This window comes from Oncorhynchus masou, chromosome 18 (genome assembly GCF_036934945.1).
Source record: "Oncorhynchus masou masou isolate Uvic2021 chromosome 18, UVic_Omas_1.1, whole genome shotgun sequence".
NCBI classification, from domain to species: domain Eukaryota; kingdom Metazoa; phylum Chordata; class Actinopteri; order Salmoniformes; family Salmonidae; genus Oncorhynchus; species Oncorhynchus masou.
This window is the reverse complement of record NC_088229.1, coordinates 58,556,794-58,578,492: the sequence shown is the minus strand read 5'-3', so window position 1 is coordinate 58,578,492 and position 21,699 is coordinate 58,556,794. Positions and strand designations below refer to the sequence as shown.

Below are 21,699 nucleotides of genomic sequence, written 5' to 3'. Positions count from 1 at the left end.
GTCAAATTATGAATGAGAGACTGATGAAGTATAGGCCTGTTCTTCATACTATCAAATAATATAAAAAGCCAGGTAATTCTAAGCTAAATGAACTAGTGTAGCCCACAGCCATTTGGCATAGCCCGATCTGGACCTAACATAAGGTCAACACAGAGTTTGCTATTCTGTTCTTCTGAAATAGAGGGCGGCAGGGTAGCCTAGTGGTTAGAGTGTTGGACTAGTAACCGAAAGGTTGCAAGTTCAAATTTCCGAGCTGACAAGGTACAAATCTTGTACAAATCTGTCGTTCTGCCCCTGAACAGGCAGTTAACCCACTGTTCCTAGGCCGTCATTGAAAATAAGTATTTGTTCTTAACTGACTTGCCTAGTTAAATAAAGGTAAAATAAAAGACCTGTCTAAAATAAAGAATGGATTTATTGTGAAGGTCTAGGCAACACTACATGGATTTATTAGACTTTTTAAAATGTAAATGTTCCAATAGCATCAGTGGCTTGTAGGCTATGCATGGAAGCCAGGAGATACTAAATGTGTTTATGTTAATTACGGTCAATTTCCGTGAGACCGGCAGTTTTTTGCATGACAATCACCGGCTGACCAAGTTTCATGACCGCCACAGCCCTTGTCCCAACATCTTCCCTATTGCCTTTCTGGACTATGGCTTAAGAACCTCCAGAATTTGAGGAAGGATTATTGTTATTACTTGAGGATAAGAAATTATAGGTGGCACCTAGAAGGCAAGATCATGTAACAAATTTTCTTCCTTTCTGCAGCTCTTGCACCAGCCTCTCTTGTCGCACCCTACCGTCATTGTAAGTAGCCGATCTGTAATGGACCGGAGCTAACTGTTGTACTGTATGACTCCCTATACAGGGGTATTGGATTTATGAACTTCCATGGCTTTTCGCCAATGTGGTGGTAGACCAGTGTGGTATGTCAGCATAGCCTGGAGCAGTGTGTGCGCCTCTGTGTGTCTCTGTGCGCATGTAGAGTATTGGAATGGAATGTCATGGGGCCAGGGGTTTGAGGGTCAGGGTTGAGGGCAGTAGATGGAGGCTGCAGCTAGGCAATGGCATACCATGACCTTACTTTGTCAGTCACATTGGACACGCTGTGCATAAGCTCACAGCCACACACTGATGTACAGTACAGAATAACCAATGACGGTACACAAAGACACACACACACACACACACACACGTGAGAATGGCAGCTGTATAAAGTACCGTACACACACTCACATTTTTTTTTAGGCTAATTGAGAATAGCAGCTGGATGCTTACACACTCAATCCCACACACACTACCAGATGGACGCCCACTAAACACAATTACCTAATAGGCCATTTTCCTCTCAATGTTACCTAATAGGGCTACAGCATGGTAGAGAGGTCAGCAATGGCAGCATGACCTAGACTAGAGGCGGGAAGGGTAAACCTATAATAGAGACATTTACTGTCACACAAGTTCCCTCTAGTGTGGCCCCAGCTAAGCGACTCGAAAGCTTCTCCATACCTCATTCACATTGAAACACGTTCAAATGGCCGCGCGAAACCACACTCTCCATCATGCTCTCCTGTATAGTATTTCATAGCCTCAAATATAGCCTAAAGTAACAACTGACAGAGAATTGTTTTTTAAATCAAATTAAAAAGACACATCCACTCAATCTCTGCATTCGCACAAATATGAAGAAAATTCCCCTTTGCGGTCGTTAAAGTCCCATGCCAGGCTATCCATTAGCTGTGTTATGCTGTAGGCTCCCATTAAAGCTGGGAGCGAGCTGAGAATCTTCCACTCATTTGTTCTGTTCCCTTACAGTGTCACCACACTGCTCAAAGTTCAGAGTGTGTGTGTGTGTGTGTGTGTGCGCGCTGTGGGGACACTCTCTAGCTAGCTACGTCTTTAGCCCGTGCAGCTAAGAGGTGAAAAGTAATTGATTGGAGTGTAGTTGTTCTATGAGTCTTTTGCTCTGTCCTCAAGGGCTTACTAGATGACTATTGATTGGTTAACTGATTGATTGATTGGCATCTGGGAGACCGTGAGTCAACAACATCATTAGGGCTGTGACAGTCATGGAATTTTGGATGATGGCTATTGGCCAGCCAAATGACCGCGGTTACTGTAATAACCATTTCAATAGCAAATAAGAATAAAGATGTACATTTTTTTTAAAGACACACATTTTCATTTTGACCTTACTCTGACGATTGTTCGTGGGGTTGGTTCTTATTTCGGGTTGACATTTTTGACAAAATATCCTCAGGAACGTAGTATTCTTTTAAACGCAGGTGTCTGTGTGTGGCAATCAAGATTTGTTGCAGGTGGTTTTGCGCATGTGCTGATACAAATCTCAATGGCAGTACCGGCACTAACAAGTTGGGTAAATAATAATTTCCCGTGGATATTTTGTCTCAAAATCCGACCAGCAGAATGACCAACCACACACACAACCCGTAGCGTAAGTTAAACGTTTATATTATTCAACATTCTGGCATGTAAGGCAACTTTCCAAGTTTTTGAGGTGCTTCGTTCCAGCTGGTATCAACAGTCTGATTTATCTGCATAAGTCAACAGATACTTTGTAACAGTGGAACGCTAGCCTACCTGATGGCATATAGTAAGAAAATACCACAATGAGAATGAGGTGCTTGCTGGATAGAAGTGTTAACATACACAATAATTATATGCACCAATGCCAAAGGAATCTGTCTTTCTACTGTATTGAATGAAGCCGTTGTGCAAAGTATTTACGTATAATACAACTCCATTCACTTTTATTGTTATGTCTGACTCTTTCTGTTGCTATCAAACTGTGTGAGGTCTCCCACATTATTTATTTTTTGGGTTATTATAGAATACTACAATACATATATAGTAAACTGTATAATACTATACACTGTAGTATCCCTTGATCACGTGTCGCACCTACTATAGAATTCTGCAGTATACTGTAGAATACTATAGTAAATACTACAGTCCGCAAAAACAGTACAGTGAATACTACAGTACTCTTCGCAAAAGCACTACTGTTTTTTTAACTATACTAATACTACAGTATTTAAAGATGCTCTATGCACTACGCACCACCATTTCCTGGTTGCTAAAATTAGAATAGTTCACCTAATTTCAGTTTGTGACAAAACAAGCAAGTATAGTGTAGAGAATCATTGTAGCATCTAAACTGCTGTGAAATATATTTTAAATATATTTAAATATCCAGCTGTCTGAAGCTGCCGTACAAAACCGAAAGTAAAAGACGCAAAAACGAAACTTAAGAATGGGAAGCCTAGAAAGTGTGCACGTAGAACAGATCTACCGCTTCTTAGACTTCGCTTTCAATGAGAATGACAGATCTATAACACACATTTCTATGTGAATTTGGTCAGGTCACCCCAAAGCTACATATTGCCGCTTTAATTTGCATATACCCTGCCCAAAGTCTTCCTTCAAACAAGCTCAGTGTTATAGTTAAACGGAGAAGCTAAGAGAGCCCCATCTGTGAAAGGGGGGAGAATGCAAAACAGAGAGATAGGATGACAGGTAACAAGGAAGATATCTGAGAAGCAGATCATAAAGGGGCAGCAGTCCAACGCGTACCCAGTACCCACTGCAGCAGACATTCAACGATGGCAGATGGGTATACATACAGACATATGCTACTATATTGTTACAAAGTCAATCAAATCAATCAAAATGTATTTATAAAGACCCTTTTCACATCAACAGTTGTCACAAGGTGCTTATACAGAAACCCAGCCTAAAATACCAAAGAGCTCGCACTGCAGACGTAGAAGCACGGTGGCTAGGAAGAACCCTAGAGAGGAACAAGGCTCTAAAGGGTTGGCCAGGCCTCTTCGGGCTAAAACAAGCTAAATGAAATACCAAACATTAAGCCACTACATAAAGTTACATGAATACTGATCTCCTACAAGAGGACAGATGCATCAATGAGCAAAACAGATCCAGTTCTGAAGGAAAATATGAGATGTTTAAAATGAAAAGGTCACAGGTCACATATCTCCTCTCCATCGCAGGACCTCAAATAGCGGGTATTGTAGCTGGTCTTATCCAGAATGATGGGCGCAGTAGCTGGTGGTGGCTCAAAAGGGCTGGGTTTTGATGAAATAATCAATTGGAGGTATGACGAGTGCTTGGCCACTCACTGGTTCTGTAGGTTACTGACGGTCTTTGCATTGTCATCAACTCGGCAGGAAGCACAGAATATTCTCATCCTAGTCCATTGTGGATTGATACTACAGTTTATTAAATAGCATAGGCTACTGTAGGTACAAACAGTACAACAACAAAAAACATTAGTGTTTGCTTAATATTTTTGGAGTCTTGACAGTCAACATAGTTGAAATTGGCTTCAATGAGTATACGCCTACGGGTCTTTATGCATTGCACTTTCCTCAAATAAAAATACTAGACTCCCGTAAATTGTATTGTGCGAGACACATTACATTGTGCGAGACACATTACATTGTGCGAGACACATCTTCCATTGGTGTGGTGTTATAGGACAGAATCATTTGAATATGTTTGGTGGAGTGTGTCTTTGGTAACTGGACAAGAGGCTGTTCTTTGGAAATGGGGATGGATACAAGCCGAATGGAGTTTGCACTGCAGGTAGACCGATGTGAATAGAAGGTTTAGAGGCACAAATAGCACGTCGCATATGGGCAACGTGCATCACGGCTGGGATAGGCTGTGCTTCCGCTGTCAAAATCCATGCCGTAACCAACCGCGTTACCGCTAAGACCAGGTTTTGGTTGGTCTTAAAGATCTCCACCAGCGCTGCCTGAAATTGGCACACATTTCTAAGGACACACCTCAGATATCGCCACCCCTCCCACCTCAGCGAGCTCATATAAGACGGGTAAACTGCCAATCCTGGCGCAACCGTTTGGGGAAAAAAAATTGCCAAGAAAAATTGCCAACGAGCGTGGATTCGGCACTTGTTTAAAGCCAGACAAAAATATAGCGCTCCATGACTTTGAATTGAATTACTTTCCTCGAGTGCAAAGCTAATCAAACTAGCCTATAAAACAGCCCGGAAATGACAAGCTGTTTCATCTGGGCTTCCTGCGATGAAGTAGGCCTATTAAACATGGATCAAATGTATGACGGACACCACCTTTGTTTTGTATCACTTGTTGTGAGTAGATGACAACAGGGATCAAATGAATAGACATGAATATGCAGGGCACATATGTTTTCAGTCAGTTTTCAATGGCATATGGATGAGGCACACAGAGAGAGCGAGAGAGAGGGAACAAGAGAAAACGAGAGAGCGATGGAAAGGATAAACAATGGTGGGGTGGGGTGGGGTGGGGTGGGGGGAACAGTAAAACAAAGAAGCATTCCTAAAATAAAACCGTTTGGACGACTCCAGGAGATGAAGAAAAAAAAGGTACACAGCGTGAGCATGATTAAATACAATACTGACCTCATTTCTATCTGCAGCAGATAGAGGGGGGGTCAGAAAGCAACATTTGAGAGGGACCTGAAATCAGGGGAAGATGAGGTATTTTGCCATGATGAATGAGGACTGGTGTGATGGGAGGCAAAGACAACAACATGGGTTTAGATGCTCTCTCTCTCCTCTCCCCCCCCCTATGAGATCATGAGCCTTGCTACCTCACACGTCCCATAGTGTCCTTACACACACCGATGAAAGCTTTTAAAGGCTTCCCGTTTGAGCATGAGTGACCAGAACATTGTGTGCAATCGCTACTGTGGCGTTCCATTTCTTCCCCTTACTTTTTGGGGTTTGGGAGAGCTATGTTTAGCAACATACTGACAAAATCATCCCCATCCATGCATAATCATATTATGTTGGAGGCACTAAGAGCCGGCCGCAAGCTGGGGAAATGTGGCTTATGGCACCAGAGGAAGACGACAACACACAACTGCCATTTTCAGGGATTTTTCATATAAAAAGGACACAGAGCCAGAGAAGGATTGGCGAGAGGGGGAAGGGTGGAACTGAAGAGAGAAAAGAAGAGAACTGCAGAGGGAGACGGAGAGAACTGCAGAGGGAGACAACTGCAGAGGGAGACAACTGCAGAGGGAGACAACTGCAGAGGGAGACAACTGCAGAGGGAGACAACTGCAGAGGGAGACAACTGCAGAGGGAGACGGAGAGAACTGCAGAGGGAGACAACTGCAGAGGGAGACAACTGCAGAGGGAGACGGAGAGAACTGCAGAGGGTGACGGAGAGAACTGCAGAGCGAGACGGAGAGAACTGCAGAGGGAGACGGAGAGAACTGGAGAGGGAGACGGAGAGAACTGCAGAGGGAGACAGAGAGAACTGCAGAGGGAGACAGAGAGAACTGCAGAGGGAGACGGAGAGAACTGGAGAGGGAGACGGAGAGAACTGGAGAGGGAGACGGAGAGAACTGGAGAGGGAGGAGGAGAGAACTGCAGAGGGAGGAGGAGAGAACTGCAGAGGGAGGAGAGAACTGCAGAGGGAGGAGAGAACTGCAGAGGGAGATGGAGAGAACTGCAGAGGGAGATGGAGAGAACTGCAGAGGGAGATGGAGAGAACTGCAGAGGGAGACGGAGTGAACCGGAGAAGGATAGAACTGGAGAGGGAGAAAGAGAAAGATGAATAGGGTAAACCCATTAGTAATTGCAAGTGGATTTGCTTTCTATGCCTCCATTCGGAGAGGATCATGATGGCCAAATGCAAATGATTCCACCCGGCAAACAATATTAGGTTTGCAACGGATCCCATTCATTTTGCTGTGGTGGTGGGGCTGGTTGCCTGCGTGGCTACGGCGGTGGCGGTGATAGATGGAAGTCTGAACTTTAATCAGAATGGCGCCCGGAGCATTTTCAGGGAGGTAAACAGGTTAATCAGTCAACCCCCCCCACGTCATGTGACCATTTCTGACACCGGCAAGCGATTCATCTCTTTCCCATCAGCACCTTCGCTGAGGCACCCCCCTCCTCCACCAGTCCCCCCTATGCCGCAGGTTGACGTTTGTCATGAATCTTGCTCTGGAGGCTGAACTGAGTGATTTCCGCTAGATGGGCCAGCTGCAAAGTCAAAATTGGCTGTATCGTAAAGATTTATGAAAACAAAAATATGCTTTATGGTCTTAATTTAAGGTTACAGTTAGGCATTAGGGTTAGTAGTGTGGTTAAGGTTAGGTTTTAAATCAGATTTTATGACTTTGTGGCTGTGCCAGCTAGTGACCACTCTGCAGAGCTACCGCCAGAACATGAGTCGTCCCAATAAATGCCAGCCTGCCCCCACGCCTCCGACACTAGCCAAAGCTGGGTAACAAATAAACAGAACCACCCCCACCTCTCTCTGTGCGCAACCATTCACTAATATAATGTACAGCATGGGTGGGGGGGACGACGACAAACACCATCCACTCTGTCACCGAAGCCAGTGAGGAACCCTGCATACCTTCACCAGTGTCCAATATAAGTACATCCCTTGGACAATAAAGTTGTTAAATTCAAAGCAACAATGCTCCCCAGAACATCGTGCCACTCCACCAGAGCCTGACAGACATGTTGGACCATTAACAGCATCTAGGACAGAACAGCCAGAACAGCTCTGCTCAGAGAGGACCTTGGGAAGACGCTGAATTAGTGCTATGATCTTAGCCCAAAATGCATTTTAGTGCCATTTCGGGGGACTGAGCAAGCTGTGTGTGTGTGTGTGTGTGTGTGTGTGTGTGTGTGTGTGTGTGTGTGTGTGTGTGTGTGTGTGTGTGTGTGTGTATGTGAGCAGTGTTTTGGGAGACAGCCGCAGACTTGCTGGAGTAATCAACGGCTCTACGGCGGCCAAGGTCAACTTCACAAGCGGTCGCCACTCATTTACGAGGCCGTGTCGACCGCTGTCCAGGCCCGGGCGAGTGGGACAACGGCGCTCCGCGTCATTAGGGTTGTTATTGTCACACTATTTACGCGGTTGGCTGAAAATTTTTTTTTTTTTAAATGTTGCACCGCCCAACGCTGTTCATTGATTGGGTGAAGAGTAGGAAACTACTGTGGTGTGGCACGAACTGTACTGTTGGTTCATATTTGCTCAGGATGTTGCAGAAGGATATGGCTGTTGTGCAATATGTCTTGAGTTAGGAAATTGGCTTTATAGGGGGCCCTGGTCGAAGGGAGGGGGGGAGAGTGGGCAGAGCTCTGGCGCCTTATGTGATGTCTTTGTTTTTCTCTGTACTCCAGAGTTCTTCGTAGAAACGATAACTCCCCCCCCACACACACACACACACACACACACACACACAGTATTACCTCCAACACTTTTTTTCCTAATCTGTGTGTGAGCCCTCTATACTGTATATGCAGTCCTAGCTAGTATAGGCTATATGTGCAGCCTTCTTCAGTCTCATTACAGCGTTAGAAACAATGCTCGAAAAACTAAATCCTCCTTTTGATCTAATTAGCACTATGCGTGTCACGCCACCGCCTCAGAGACAACGCCAACAGACTTCTCAGTCACAGATCGGTGCCTAACTCAACGTGGCAGAGGACAGGAGGGGAGGCGACCAACACCGCCACTAAAAACATTTCTGTTAGTCGTCCATGAGACGCGTGTGGTAGGAGGAGGGATAAAGGACAGAAGTGCTGGGCCTGGGAGGCGCGCATTCAAATCAAATTACATTTGACTTTGTTCAGTTGCATTGAGGAGCGGTACAGACAATCTATTCTCGTGGGGGTTTCGCCTTCCCACATGGGAGCGTTCTCACTCACTCCTATATCCTCCTACCCTGCACTTGTTTCTGCCTGTTTCTATCCATCTCGGTCCACTCACTATTTCTCTCCCACTCTCTTCTTCCTTCTCATTGTGATGGTGGTCAGAGGAAGCCGTGGACCAGTCTGGACAAACACACACACACACACTTCTCAGCATTCGAGGAATTTCCAGGGAATCTAAATATGGGTGTCATGTTCACGTCGAAATTAGGTTCATAGTCTACTACAACTGGGTCTGAAAGTATGTGCAGCTTTTGAATCTCCTTGACACATATGACAAATGCAAAGTGAATATAAGATGAGCACAGGTAGGTAGACATGATGATATAGTGGACAGCTTCAAATATGTATATCCCAGGTCTGGTGCATTTCAAGCAGGACTGTCAGTGCTGCAGGCCTGCTGAAAGTGATTCCAGAGAAGGAGGGAGGGAGGGACAGAAGGAGAGGGAGACAGCCATCTGTCAGTGGTTATGGATGAATCTGTCTCGACACCCCCCGTCCCCCGTCCAACCCATCTGCACCAACCCCCCACATCTCCACACAGAGACAGAGCGAGAGAGAGACAGAGCGAGAGAGAGAAAGGGCGGGACAGATGAAGAGAGAGGGAGAGATACACTGTAGTCAGAAACAGTAGGTAAGGAGGGAGGCAGAGCGGAATAGAGAGACAGATCGATCTCAAACGAGAGAGAAATAAGATGGGGGGAAAGGGAAGAAATAGAGATGGACAGCCAGCAACTGGGCGAAGATGCCTTTTCCCAACCTCCATTTGCACAAAACTTTCATTACCACCAATTTAGGCTGGGAGCCATATCTGTGCTGCCATTAGGGCTGGCCCACATAAATCAGTCCAATCTTCCTCGCGGGCCCTTAAATTACACCTCCGAGTTGGTTATTAAAATGTGTCGCCTGTCTCACAACACCCAGCGCGGCTGGAGATTGGACAGGGGCCCCAGACAAATCTGTTTCAGGGGGAGAGAAAAAGAGGGAGGCCTCGTCGACCAGCCAGCCCACACATAACAGGGGCAAGAAGAGGAAAATATGGCGGCTCAGACAAGCAAATCAGAGTAGCGGGATAGGAGCCTGTCATCTGGTTTGATTTATACACTCCTGACGATCTGGTTCAGTCTGGCTCGCAGCTCCCTCACCTTCTCCTCACCCCCCTCCCTCACCTCTAGAGAGTACTTCTACCCCCCCACCCCCTATTCCCAATTCCATTACCATCAACACCCCCGCCCCCATCACGTCGAAACGCAGCCTCAACGCCTCCCCTCGCAACACTCAATCAAACCCCACGGCCAGATAAGACCCGTGATGAATGGCCTAATTGAAGGGAGCGCTGGGTAATGTTGCGTCGCTCCGGTTTGGAGGCGAGAGCCGAGGGTGATTAGCCTGTAGGATTTATTGTTATTGCTGCGTTATTAAAAAATACAGACGCGTCTGGGTGGTTTAACACTGGCAGACAGAGCCCTGTAGACGGACTGCTCACACCTCAGGACGTTTTTCCTCTGGATTTCATTGAAATCCTGGTAGTCCTGACAACACACAGTAATCGGCCTCCACTTCAAAACACACACACAGGCAACGAGAGGACATTTCCACTTAAAATGCGTCCGACAAGAAACACAGTGATCTATAATTCATGGTCATGAAATGTCGCTTTTCCCCCTCCTACCCCCTTCCTGCTTTCAGCTCGGAGAAATGAAGCATAGTGTTTTTCTCGCGTGGAGTAGGCTTCAACAACATCCAAGGGGCAGAGAGAAATCCCTGTGGAACAGGGGGTTCGGCTGCAAATGGGATGATATCATTAGGTTTTCTGCACAAAATAGTCGGAAACGGTCTCAACCTTTCACATGTCAAAATGATCGCGCCTCAACAGGATCCATGGAGCCACAAATGGCTATGTATCGGGATCTAATGCGCGATGCGAGTTCGATTTGAAGAGGAGATATGCCGACCTCAGGCGTTTTCTCAGTCGTAGATGCATCTGATTATCTTAATGTTGGCCTGCCTGTAAATGCTTGTTCTTGTGGACTAAGTTCTTCTTCACGGGTCCGGACTTGTGGCACATGGGAAGATGATTCCACTTAAGGGGAAGCCAGAGGAAGGATGTACTGGTATATTATGTAAATCAAATCTCTTGGCGTTCAACGGAGGCAAACACAGGTCAAGTTAAAGAGTTGTCGTACATCGGCACAACATCGAAAAACGACGTGGAAATTCTAAATCTACCTGTGTACCATTTTCCGGCACAAACGGCGAGCATGTGTTCCTTCCTCTCGTGTGACACGCGATCGGCAGGAACAAGAAACAAACCGCTGCTAAATAGAAACGCTTGCTTGTCCTCGCCACAGTGTTGACATTCAAACAAACAACAGGCACATTTACAGGGGCCTGTACCTACGCCAGCTTCCTCTTCAAATGAACAGCCCGACAGTGCATTTGCACACACTCCAATGACCGCATGAAAGCCCACTACCACAGAAACTATAGGGAGAGAGTAAGTGTACACACACACACACACACACTGCAATCATGTCACACGCACAGCAATCCAAAACTAACCACAAGTGTATACAACATTACCCTTAAGGAGTAGCTTTCACTACCAGTAGGACACAGTGCAGTGTTTGTGATAATGAGTGATACGGTAAACTGGAGTTGACTTTCTCGTGTGTGTGTGTGCACCTGCTAACCGGTGATCTCCTCTTCCCTGCTCTAATGACAGTGCTCAGACTGATGGAGTGGTCTACTCACCGGCCAACTGTGCTTCCGGGTGGATGGCAGGTGGCCTCGATAGCTTGGGTACCCCTCTTCTGTGAGAGAGAGAGAGAGAGAGAGAGAGAGAGAGAGAGAAAACAAAGCAGAAAAAAAATTGATAGGGCAAGCAATAGTGAGAGAAAGAGGGAGTAAAGAGAGAGAGAGAAAGAGGGAGTAAAAAGAGAGAGAAAGAGGGAGTAAAAAGAGAGAGAGAAAGAAAGTGGGAAAGATCAAAAGCGTGTGGGAAAAAAAAAAAAAAGACAGAGAGGGAGAGAGAGACATAAAGAGAGGGACAAAAGGAAAAGGACATTAGCTTAAATGAAGTTTATTAGCTGTATTAGTCAGGGAGGGCTGGAGCTGTCCCCCCCACCACCACCACTCCTACCCCTAGGCTCCCAGGTCTCCTTGCAGTCTCCCCCACAAATGTCAGCCATTTGAGCCTGGCTCAGCTGGGAGGGTCAGCCATGACGGAATCCGTTACATTACAGCTGGCTCACTCACTATACCACACTTCATTTGGTTTCCTAATGGGCACTCACACTGACAAATGTTGCTACTGTAGCTACTGTAACAACGTTAGGACGCAGTGCTTTAAATTCATAGATCGGCGTCGGATACAGGCAGGAGATACAGGCGGGAGATACAGGCGGGAGATACAGGCGGGAGATACAGGCGGAGAGCCCTACAAATCCTTCACTCACTGGCAATGTCTTTTGCTGTGCAACTAAGTATTCATTAGGGTACACCGTAGCGAAAACACATCCTAAATGTACAAGTTCATGTTGTCCCTGCCTGTTTGGGTCCATTTTCTTCCGTTTTGTACCTAATGAATATGACCATGGACTCACGGCTTCAGCCATGTTGTAAAGGCCCAGTCTTTAATACAGGGAGAGGAGATGCAGTCCCATGTATTGTACCCACAGCTGCCTGTGTCCTCCAAACAAGTGACAGATATGGGATGAAGTGAGAGGGAAAGGGGGGGGGGGGGGATAAAACAGGATACGTTCCATTTTTCATCCCTCCCATCAAGTCTGAAGGCAAAGCTGAGCCACTAATGTCCATTGTGTCTGGTGAGGAGGCCCCGACTAAATGTGTGTCTGGCACAAGTGTGTGTCAGTGTGTGTAAACCTATCTTACTACAGTATGTCTATGGATGTGTGTGTGTGTGTGTGTGTGTGTGTGTGTGTGTGTGTGACATGAAAACATATGGGTGTACGTGTGTGTGTGTGTGTGTATACATAGTGATTGACTGATGTGTCTGTGTGTGTGCGCGCATGCTTGCGTGTGTGCGATCAACTGATGCGTGTGATAGAGAAAGGGTAGGTCATGGCAGTAGCCCCACAGCCACCAGACAGACAGGCCCCACCAACCCAGCTGGTTCATGATATCCATTATGATTTACGTGCCAAGAGGAGCCCGCCGCCGAACAAAGACACACAGACACACACACAGAGTGAGTGTGTGTGTGTGTGTGTGTGTGTGTGTGCCTGAGAGAGAGAGAGAGCTTCCACTGTTTCATATTTCCCCTCCTGTCCATCCATTCATCCCTCCTTCATTTCTCCTTTTCCTCCTCTCTTGACCAGGCTGGCTGTTCCAAGCGGTGGGCCGTTTTCCGTTTGCAACTAGAGAGGGCATTTTTGGATTCTGCACATGTAAAATCAAACCACTCAGTTCTACAAAGGCCTCGATCGGCACTACAGACAGAGCAACGGTAACGATCGTGCTGCATCTGAAATGAAGACATGGCCAGCTGGATTGATTGGTAACCCAGCAGCCCTGCAGAACAGTAATGTGCCAGAACTAGAAAGTGATTTGTTCAATGTTATCAGTTCAAGGGTTTGTTTGTCCGCTGAAAACCGAGGCAGCTGTCAAACACACTGTAGACACATTATAACCTTTGGCTCTGGGAATGAAGCTCATTTTCTTTTTATTGGCTAGCTTCGCACTCCTATTGGCTAGCTACGCATACTTAATGACTGACTTGGCATTCTGATAGGCTGGCTACACGTTCACTCGTTGTTGATAACACAACAAAGCACAATGAATGAAGGACCAGACCAGATATGATGCATGTAACCTGGCAGTGGAGGATTTGAGAAAAAGAGGAGGTTATACTTTATGATTCAGTTCTTTATGATTTGTTTCTTTATGAGGCTTCAGCAGCATAATCGTCCAACGCCCTCACTCACTCACGCACTCACGCACTCACGCACTCACGCACTCACGCACTCACGCACTTGGTGGGAAACAATGGAGGGATTCTCATGAAGCTGGGATTTAAAAAGAGTATTCACGGACCGCCAACAGAATTAGAGGGCCAAATGCCAAGGAGCAGATCGGGGTCCTCTTCAGCTGGAGAGACTGACTGACAAACAACGAGGACACTTGACTTCAGGGAGCACAGGGTGACCAAAGAGAGATGGAGAGAGGGAGCACAGGGTGACCAAAGAGAGATGGAGAGAGGGAGCACAGGGTGACCAAAGAGAGATGGAGAGAGGGAGCACAGGGTGACCAAAGAGATGATGGAGAGAGGGAGCACAGGGTGACCAAAGAGAGATGGAGAGAGGGAGCACAGGGTGACCAAAGAGAGATGGAGCGAGGGAGCACAGGGTGACCAAAGAGAGATGGAGAGAGGGAGCACATGGTGACCAAAGAGAGATGGAGAGAGGGAGCACAGGGTGACCAAAGAGAGATGGAGAGAGGGAGCACATGGTGACCAAAGAGAGATGGAGAGAGGGAGCACATGGTGACCAAAGAGAGATGGAGAGAGGGAGCACATGGTGACCAAAGAGAGATGGAGAGAGGGAGCACAGGGTGGCCAAAGAGAGATGGAGAGAGGGAGCACAGGGTGACCAAAGAGAGATGGAGCGAGAGTGGTATATAGAGAAAAGGAGAGGATGAAGAGCGAGAGAGATGGAGGGACACGTAGAAGGAAGATAGAACAATAAAGAGCAGGGAGATGGAGAGATGAGGGGGCTAGGCAGTGGGCAAAGAGGGCCAGGAAAGATGGCCAGACACACTGAACATATGCCCGCCAGAAACAGACCTGGGCAGTGAACTGTGAAGACCCCTCGTGTGAGCCTGCCTCTGGTCAGATACAGATACACCCCCCTCCTCAGACAGACACACACACTAAGATACGTATTGCTATCATCCAATGCAATCAGCTCTACTGTACTCCAGCCAGCATGCAGCCGGGGTGGCATTGAATAAAATACAGTATATCCTGTATTCTATTCTACAGTATTTTAGTCAATGCCACTCTGACATTGCTCAATTTAATATTTTATACATTTCTTAATTCCATTCTTTTACTTTTAGATTGGTTAGATATTACTTCACTGTTGGAGCTAGGACCACAAGCACTTCGCTACACCCACAATAACATCTGCTAAATATGTGCATGTGACCAATAAAATTTTATTTGAGTCATCCATCCATGATACTCCCTGAGGAGAGGAGGAATGGAGGGTCACACACACACGGACATGTCCCCAACTCCTCGTAGTGACCTAGATCCTTAGGCCACTGCTGACCACTGACCCCTGACCACAGAGAAAATTTGACAAACACAGTGAAATTACATGCCAGACTCAATTAATCCAACTAGTCTAATTCTGTCCAAACAACAAGCAACACAACGCTGAACTGAAGCCTCAAAACAGGCCAAAGAGCCCAATGAAGATCAGATGGGTGAAAAAAACATTGATTTTACAGATGGTTGAATCCCCGTTGATGTAGCTCACTTAGCATACTGTCCACACCACCAGGGGAACAATAACATTGGTCTTTGGGTTTCTGAGACAAACCTCCAAACGTTCTCTCACAGTAAACATTATTCCTCAGTCAAACCGCCAAATTGGGTTCAACAATACCTCAGTAAACTTTGACGAGTCGAACGCTCTGCCGCACTGCCAGGGCCAATCACTGTACGGCCCAGGTGGTTCTCGTTGACTCGGCAAACTCCTCGGAGGGGTGCCGTGCCAGAGGAAATTGGCTCATCCACGGCTCGTTTATTGCGCTAGCGAGCACCGCCGGGGTTAGCGGAGGCCCTCTGAACCAATACCCGTTTTGTCTCTTAGCTCTGGCTCGAGGAACCTTTCAGGAGCCAGTTATCCAGCCGCGTCAGAGCAGCTGGGAGCCCTGGGAGCAGTGTTGGAGGATCCCATCCAAGGCACAATTAAAGACACCCTTTTTCCATTTGCCTAGCTTCTAGTCTAGAGCCTAGCTAGCAATAGCTCCCATTGTATATACCCATCTGGGGCTAATAGGGGGCTCAGCTTCCACTGAAGAGGACTACCTCTAATGAAGAGGGTCTTGACGGTGTTAATTAAAACCACCATCTTGGACAATAGAGGCTCTTTGTCGTGTGAAAACTGTGAGAGATGGGTTCATGGGACCATCAGGGTTCCGTACTCAAAAAGAGTCTCAGGGCAGGACTGCTGATCTAGGATGAGTTTTCATTATGAGCCAAAAAGGCTTATCTGATCCTAGATCAGCACTCTTACACTGAGACGCTAATACGAGCCCAGGTGTAAAGCTTCATTGGTCCATGGGGATGAGTGCCCCCTACTTGCCCATCTCCCCAAACAGCACCTTTTCTATTCAGGCAAGCCCCAAACTGAAGTAATACCCCTCCTTAATTTCAACTGTCAAGCAGCGTCTGAAGATAGTTATCCTTAACATAATCTGCACCCCAATTTCTGCCTGAGCACCTCCCTCCCTCCCTCCTCTGCTAAGCTAACTAATCAGCAGAGATATTCATCATCATCTTGGCTGTGTGTGTGTGTGTGTGTGTGTGTGTGTGTGTGTTTGTGTTGTGTGTGTTGTCTGTGTGTGTGTGTGTGTTAATGCTGTGTGTGGTGAGGAACAGCAAGAAAGAGAGCGGTAATTTGGCTTGCGTTATTGCTTCTCTTCTCCCTGTGTGTCAGTGTTAATGCTGCAAACCCAGTGGGGAGGAACAGCAAGAAAGAGAGCGAAAAAGAAAAAAGGAGAGAGCCCCCGGCTAGCCCATTAAAGGGAGGCCTTCTCCTCAATTAAAGGGAGGCCTTCTCCTCAATTAAAGGGAGGCCTTCTCCTCAATTAAAGGGAGGCCTTCTCCTCATTTCGAGAGAGGCACTGCCAGGGCCACACTGCTGCACTGCAACCATAGAAACTAATATAAACTCAGCAGAAAAAGAAACATCCCTTTTTCAGCTCCCTGTCTTTCAAAGATAATTTGTAACAATCCAAATACCTTCACAGATCTTCATTGTAAAGGGATTCCAACACTACTTCCTTTGCTTGTTCAATGAACCAGAAACAATGTATGAACATGCACCTGTGGAACGGGTCGTTAAGACACTAACACCAAAAGAAAGATGCCCAGGGTCCCTGCTCATCTGCGTGAACGTGCCTTAGGCATGCTGCAAGGAGGCATGAGGACTGCAATTTATTGCCCTGGCCACATCTGCAATGTCTGTACTGTGAGACGCCTAAGACAGCGCTACAGGGAGACAGGACAGACAGCTGATTGTCCTCGCAGTGGCAGACCATGTGTAACAACACCTGCATAGGATCAGTACAGCCAAACATCACACCTGCGGGACAGGTACAGGATGGCAACAACAACTGCCCGAGTTACACCAGGAACGTACAATCCCTCCATCAGTGCTCAGACTGTCCGCAATAGGCTGAGAGAGGCTGGACTGAGGGCTTGTAGCCTGTTGTAAGGCAGGTCCTCACCAGACATCACAGGCAACAACGTCGCCTATGGGCACAAACCCACCGTTGCTGGACCAGACAGGACAGGCAAAAACTGCTCTTCACTGTTGAGTCGCGGATTTGTCTCACCAGGGGTGATGGTCGGATTCGCGTTTATCGTCGAAAGAATGAGCGTTACACCGAGGCCTGTACCCTGGAGCGGGATCGATTTGGAGGTGGAGGGTCCGTCATGGTCTGGGGCGGTGTGTCACAGCATCATCGTACTGAGCTTGTTGTCATTGCAGGCAATCTCAATGCTGTGCGTTACAGAGAAGACATCCTCCTCCCTCGTGTGGTACTCTTTTTGCAGGTTTATCCTGACATGACCCTCCAGCATGACAATGCCACCAGCCATACTGCTCGTTCTGAGCATGATTTCCTGCAAGACAGGAATGTCAGTGTTCTGCCATGGCCAGCGATGAGCCCGGATCTCAATCCCATTGAGCACATCTGGGACCTGACGGATCGGAGGGTGAGGGTTGGGGCCAATTCCCCCCAGAAATGTCCGGGAACTTGCAGGTGCTTTGGTGGAAGAGTGGGGTAACATCTCACAGCAAGAACTGGCAAATATTGTGCAATTCATGAGGAGGAGATGCACTGCAGTACTTAATGCAGCTAGTGGCCACACCAGATACTGACTGTTACTTTTGATTTTGACCCCCTTTGTTCAGGGACACATTATTCCATTTATGTTAGTCACATGTCTGTGGAACTTGTTCAGTTTATGTCTCAGTTGTTGAATCTTGTCATGTTCATGCAAATATTTACACATATTAAGTTTGCTGAAAATAAACGCAGTTGACAGCGAGAGGACGTTTCTTTTTTGCAATGGTCTGCAATGAATTCAGCTGTTTTTCCTCCTCTTAAATCTCAAGTCTCTACCTGTTTTATCCTCTTAATGCCCCACCATGGCTCTCTACTTCTACTGTACTACCGTTCTCCTCTTCCTTCCATGGACTGATCTCTCCTCCCTCCCGCTTCTTTCTACTCTCATCCCTCCTTCAATTTCCCCCCCTCCTCTCACCTTCTTCCCTTTTCCTTGACCTCCTCCCTCTCCTCCTTCCTGTCCTCCATCACAGGGCCCACCATTTACTGCAGTAGTTCTGATTTAATGCTCCCGCTGACAATTTATGCAGCAGCCGCCACAGAAAGGCACATTAGGCCCCACTGTACACCCAACGTTATGGATCGGCCTATAAATAGCCACGCGAGTCATGTAAAAGCCTTTCATTACATAGAGAGACATCTCACGATCGATAGCCGCTAAATCTGTTTACTAACTGTGCCGGCCTTACAAATACGTTTTTTTTTTACAGACAGATCGCAGAGTAGGTTCATTTTTTTCTGTGGAATAGGACAAAAATATGGTTTGAAGTCTAAGTGCCGTATGTATGGCAAGCAATGCAAGCACAAAGAGCGGAAAGAGAAAATGATGGTAGATAATGGCAAGATGGAAATGTGTGTATGGGGTTTGTACGGATCTGCTGTGATTAAAACACAGGCTCTGTAGCCTATTACCGTAGGCTACGATAAGCTTTCGCACAAATACGGTAATCACACGCAACACACATGCTTTGTTCTGCTGAAACAACTGAACAGACCCAACTCCTTAGGACTCACTGGTAAAACTGGAATCACACGGCATCCCTTAAAAACGTGCAGCTGAGAGAGACCAGGGGGAGACCAGGGGATCATTTCTCTCCCAGTCAGCTCCCCCCCACTCCCTCCCTCCCTCCCCTCCCTCCGTCCTCCCAGCCCCGTGGAGATGTGGATGCTTCGCAGGACAATTACCGGGTGACACTTCATCATGGGCCGCGCGACAGGCGCTGACGGGTCCTCGTCCAAACAAATGATGCCGGGGTCGAGGTTGTCGGAGCCTCCCAGCTCCGAGACTGCAGCGCCGCAGCCGCACTACAACTTTACTGGGTCTGGTGAAAAACTAAACATTAAAGAGACCCCTCTCAGGCAGACCAATACACTCACCCCCTTGCCCATTGATCAGTGGGGGAGGGGTGAAGGGGGGGGGCTCCCTCCCAAGTAGACAGAGATCTCTTCAACCCCCCCCCCAAAGATAAAGGGGTTAAACGCCAGTTTTAGAAAAGACAGCTCAACAAATCTTGCATCTGATGAGCCCACTGATTTTGGTGCATGTTACTGGAATGGGACAGAGATTGGGTCCATTTATATGAAGATGGCCTATTCATTGAGCTTTTGGCAGGGTTGTTGTAGTAAATACACTGTAAATACACTTCCTCGCCTTGATAGAAGCTTGGTTAAAGCACAGCTAACTATAGAATTAAAGTAGGTCAAAGGCAGAGACAACTAAAAAAAAAAAAAAAAAAAAGATCTAGTTTAAATAGATCCTTGATTGCTTATTGTAAACACTGAAAATGAACCGTTGGGAAACTGTGAAGAACCTCAAAAGGTAGCACTCCCTGAGCCACTCAACACCCCCAGCATATTAATATAGGGGTTTCTATGATCGCAGCATGAGAAGTCTGGCAAGAACCTGAGATAAAGACAGCTAAAACAGCTAGGAAAACCAACACACCTCTGGTCCTCTGAGACAATCAGCTCTACACACATAGAACAGAGGAGGAGAGAGAAACAATGAGAGCAGAAAGAAATGTACATAAAATAGAATAGAAAACGCAGCACCCGTTGCATTATAACAGTATCTGCAGCTGAAGTCAACTCCATTCTCAGTTGAATGACACGTGGAATCCATTATTCAGAGTCGAGTTCAATTCCTGAATTGACCGACATTCCTGAATTGACCCTCGACTCAGCTATAGCCTACACGACACAATTTCGATGACTTGCTGATCTAACCCCACTCATTTCAAAAGAGAGACTTGTTGAAAACCAAAAACAGACTACCGTACTCCATTTGAAATGTAAGCGCTACAGCCAGCACTTCTCTCGGACTGTTGTGTGGCAGTCTATTCATCTGTTATCACATTCTCTGCATTCATATTACCAACGCTCTCTCTATCGACATCATCCCGTGACGAATGTGTTCATTTCCCCCCTTCTAGAAACCAATGTGGACATCTAAGATAAATAAGGAGGGGGGGGTTGTAAAAAAAGAATTAGACATAAAAACAGCAGTGGAGTGATGCTTCATGTTGGAAAGGCCCTTGAGAGGCGCATTCAATCTTTCAATCGATACACACCATCGCCGGGTGTACGCCATCATTAGGGAGGACACTTCCCTGTTTATTTATCATCAACGAGACTCGCGCCTAACAGCATCCTGTAAACAACCACCTAGTATGTTTTTTTGTTTTTTAAACCCTTATTTAACCAGGTAAGTTGATTTGAGAACACATTCTAATTCACAGCAACAACCTGGAGAATAGTCACAGAGGAGAGGAGGGATGAATGAGCCAATTGGAAGCTGGGGATGATTAGGTGGCCATGATGGCCAGATTGGGAATTTAGCCAGAGACACCAGAGTTAACACCTCTACTCTTACGATAAGTAGAAGTGCCATGGGATCTTTAGTGACCACAGAGAGTCCGGACACCCGTTTAACGTCTCAACTGAAAGACGGCACCGTACACAGGGCAATGTCGCCAATCACTGCCCTAGGATATATTCTTTAGACCAGAGGAAAGAGTGCCTCCTACTGGCCCTCCAACACAACTTCCAGCAGCATCTGGTCTCCCATCAAGGGACTGACCAGGACCAATCCTGATTAGCTTCAGAGGCAAGTCAGCAGTGAGATGCAGGGTGGTATGCTGCTGGCATTAGTATGGGTAAGTACCATTGATAATGTGTATAATACACAGTATGCATGTTTAAGTATGCATGTCTTGTGCACTGATAAAGCACTGGGCTTTCTATGTAGGTTCATGGTAAAACCAACTAATTTGCACTCAACCAACGGACAAAAAGGCTACTGAATGTGAATGGAGTCAGGTTACAGGCTGTATCACATCCGGCCGTGATCGGGAGTCCCATAGGGCGGCGCACAATTGGCCCAGCGTCGTCTGCCAGCGTCGTCCGGGTTTGGCCGGGATAGGCCGTCATTGTAAATAAGAATTTGTTCTTAACTGCCTTGCCTAGTTAAATAAAGGTTAAATACATTTTTTTTAATGAAAAAAATACCTGGGATGACATGTTTACAAAAACAGCCTAATGGATTTCCATTAGATCCGATGTATTTGTGATGACATTAGGTGAGCTACTACTACCAACAAGTACTACAACTGAATTTGTTTGAGTGCAACATTAATCTTCAGATGACCACATGAATCAAGCCAGGGTCAGAGGGTCAGAGGTTAAGTGACCTCCTTGGTCATTTGGACAATCATTCGCTATCCTAAACACTTGGGGATGCATCAATAGACACTGAAACTTCAAAACGCCTTTGGAGTGAAGTACCACTGTGTGATGAAGAACAATGGGAGCAGATAAGATTCCTCTCAACAGTGTGTTTTTATTCTGGCGGAAGGGAGGGAGGG

At 46.6% G+C, this 21,699-nt stretch overlaps 1 protein-coding gene across 4 annotated transcripts in view; it reads right to left on the bottom strand.

Moving 5' to 3' along the window:
• The window catches only part of raraa (retinoic acid receptor, alpha a), a 218,390-nt gene that overhangs the window by 153,831 nt on the left and 42,860 nt on the right, over positions 1-21,699 (bottom strand). For all 4 annotated transcript variants that reach the window (XM_064923932.1, XM_064923934.1, XM_064923936.1 and 1 more), the window contains exon 2: positions 11,486-11,544. The gene's annotated coding sequence lies outside the window, so the exon portion shown is untranslated. The remainder of the gene's footprint in view (positions 1-11,485; positions 11,545-21,699) is intronic.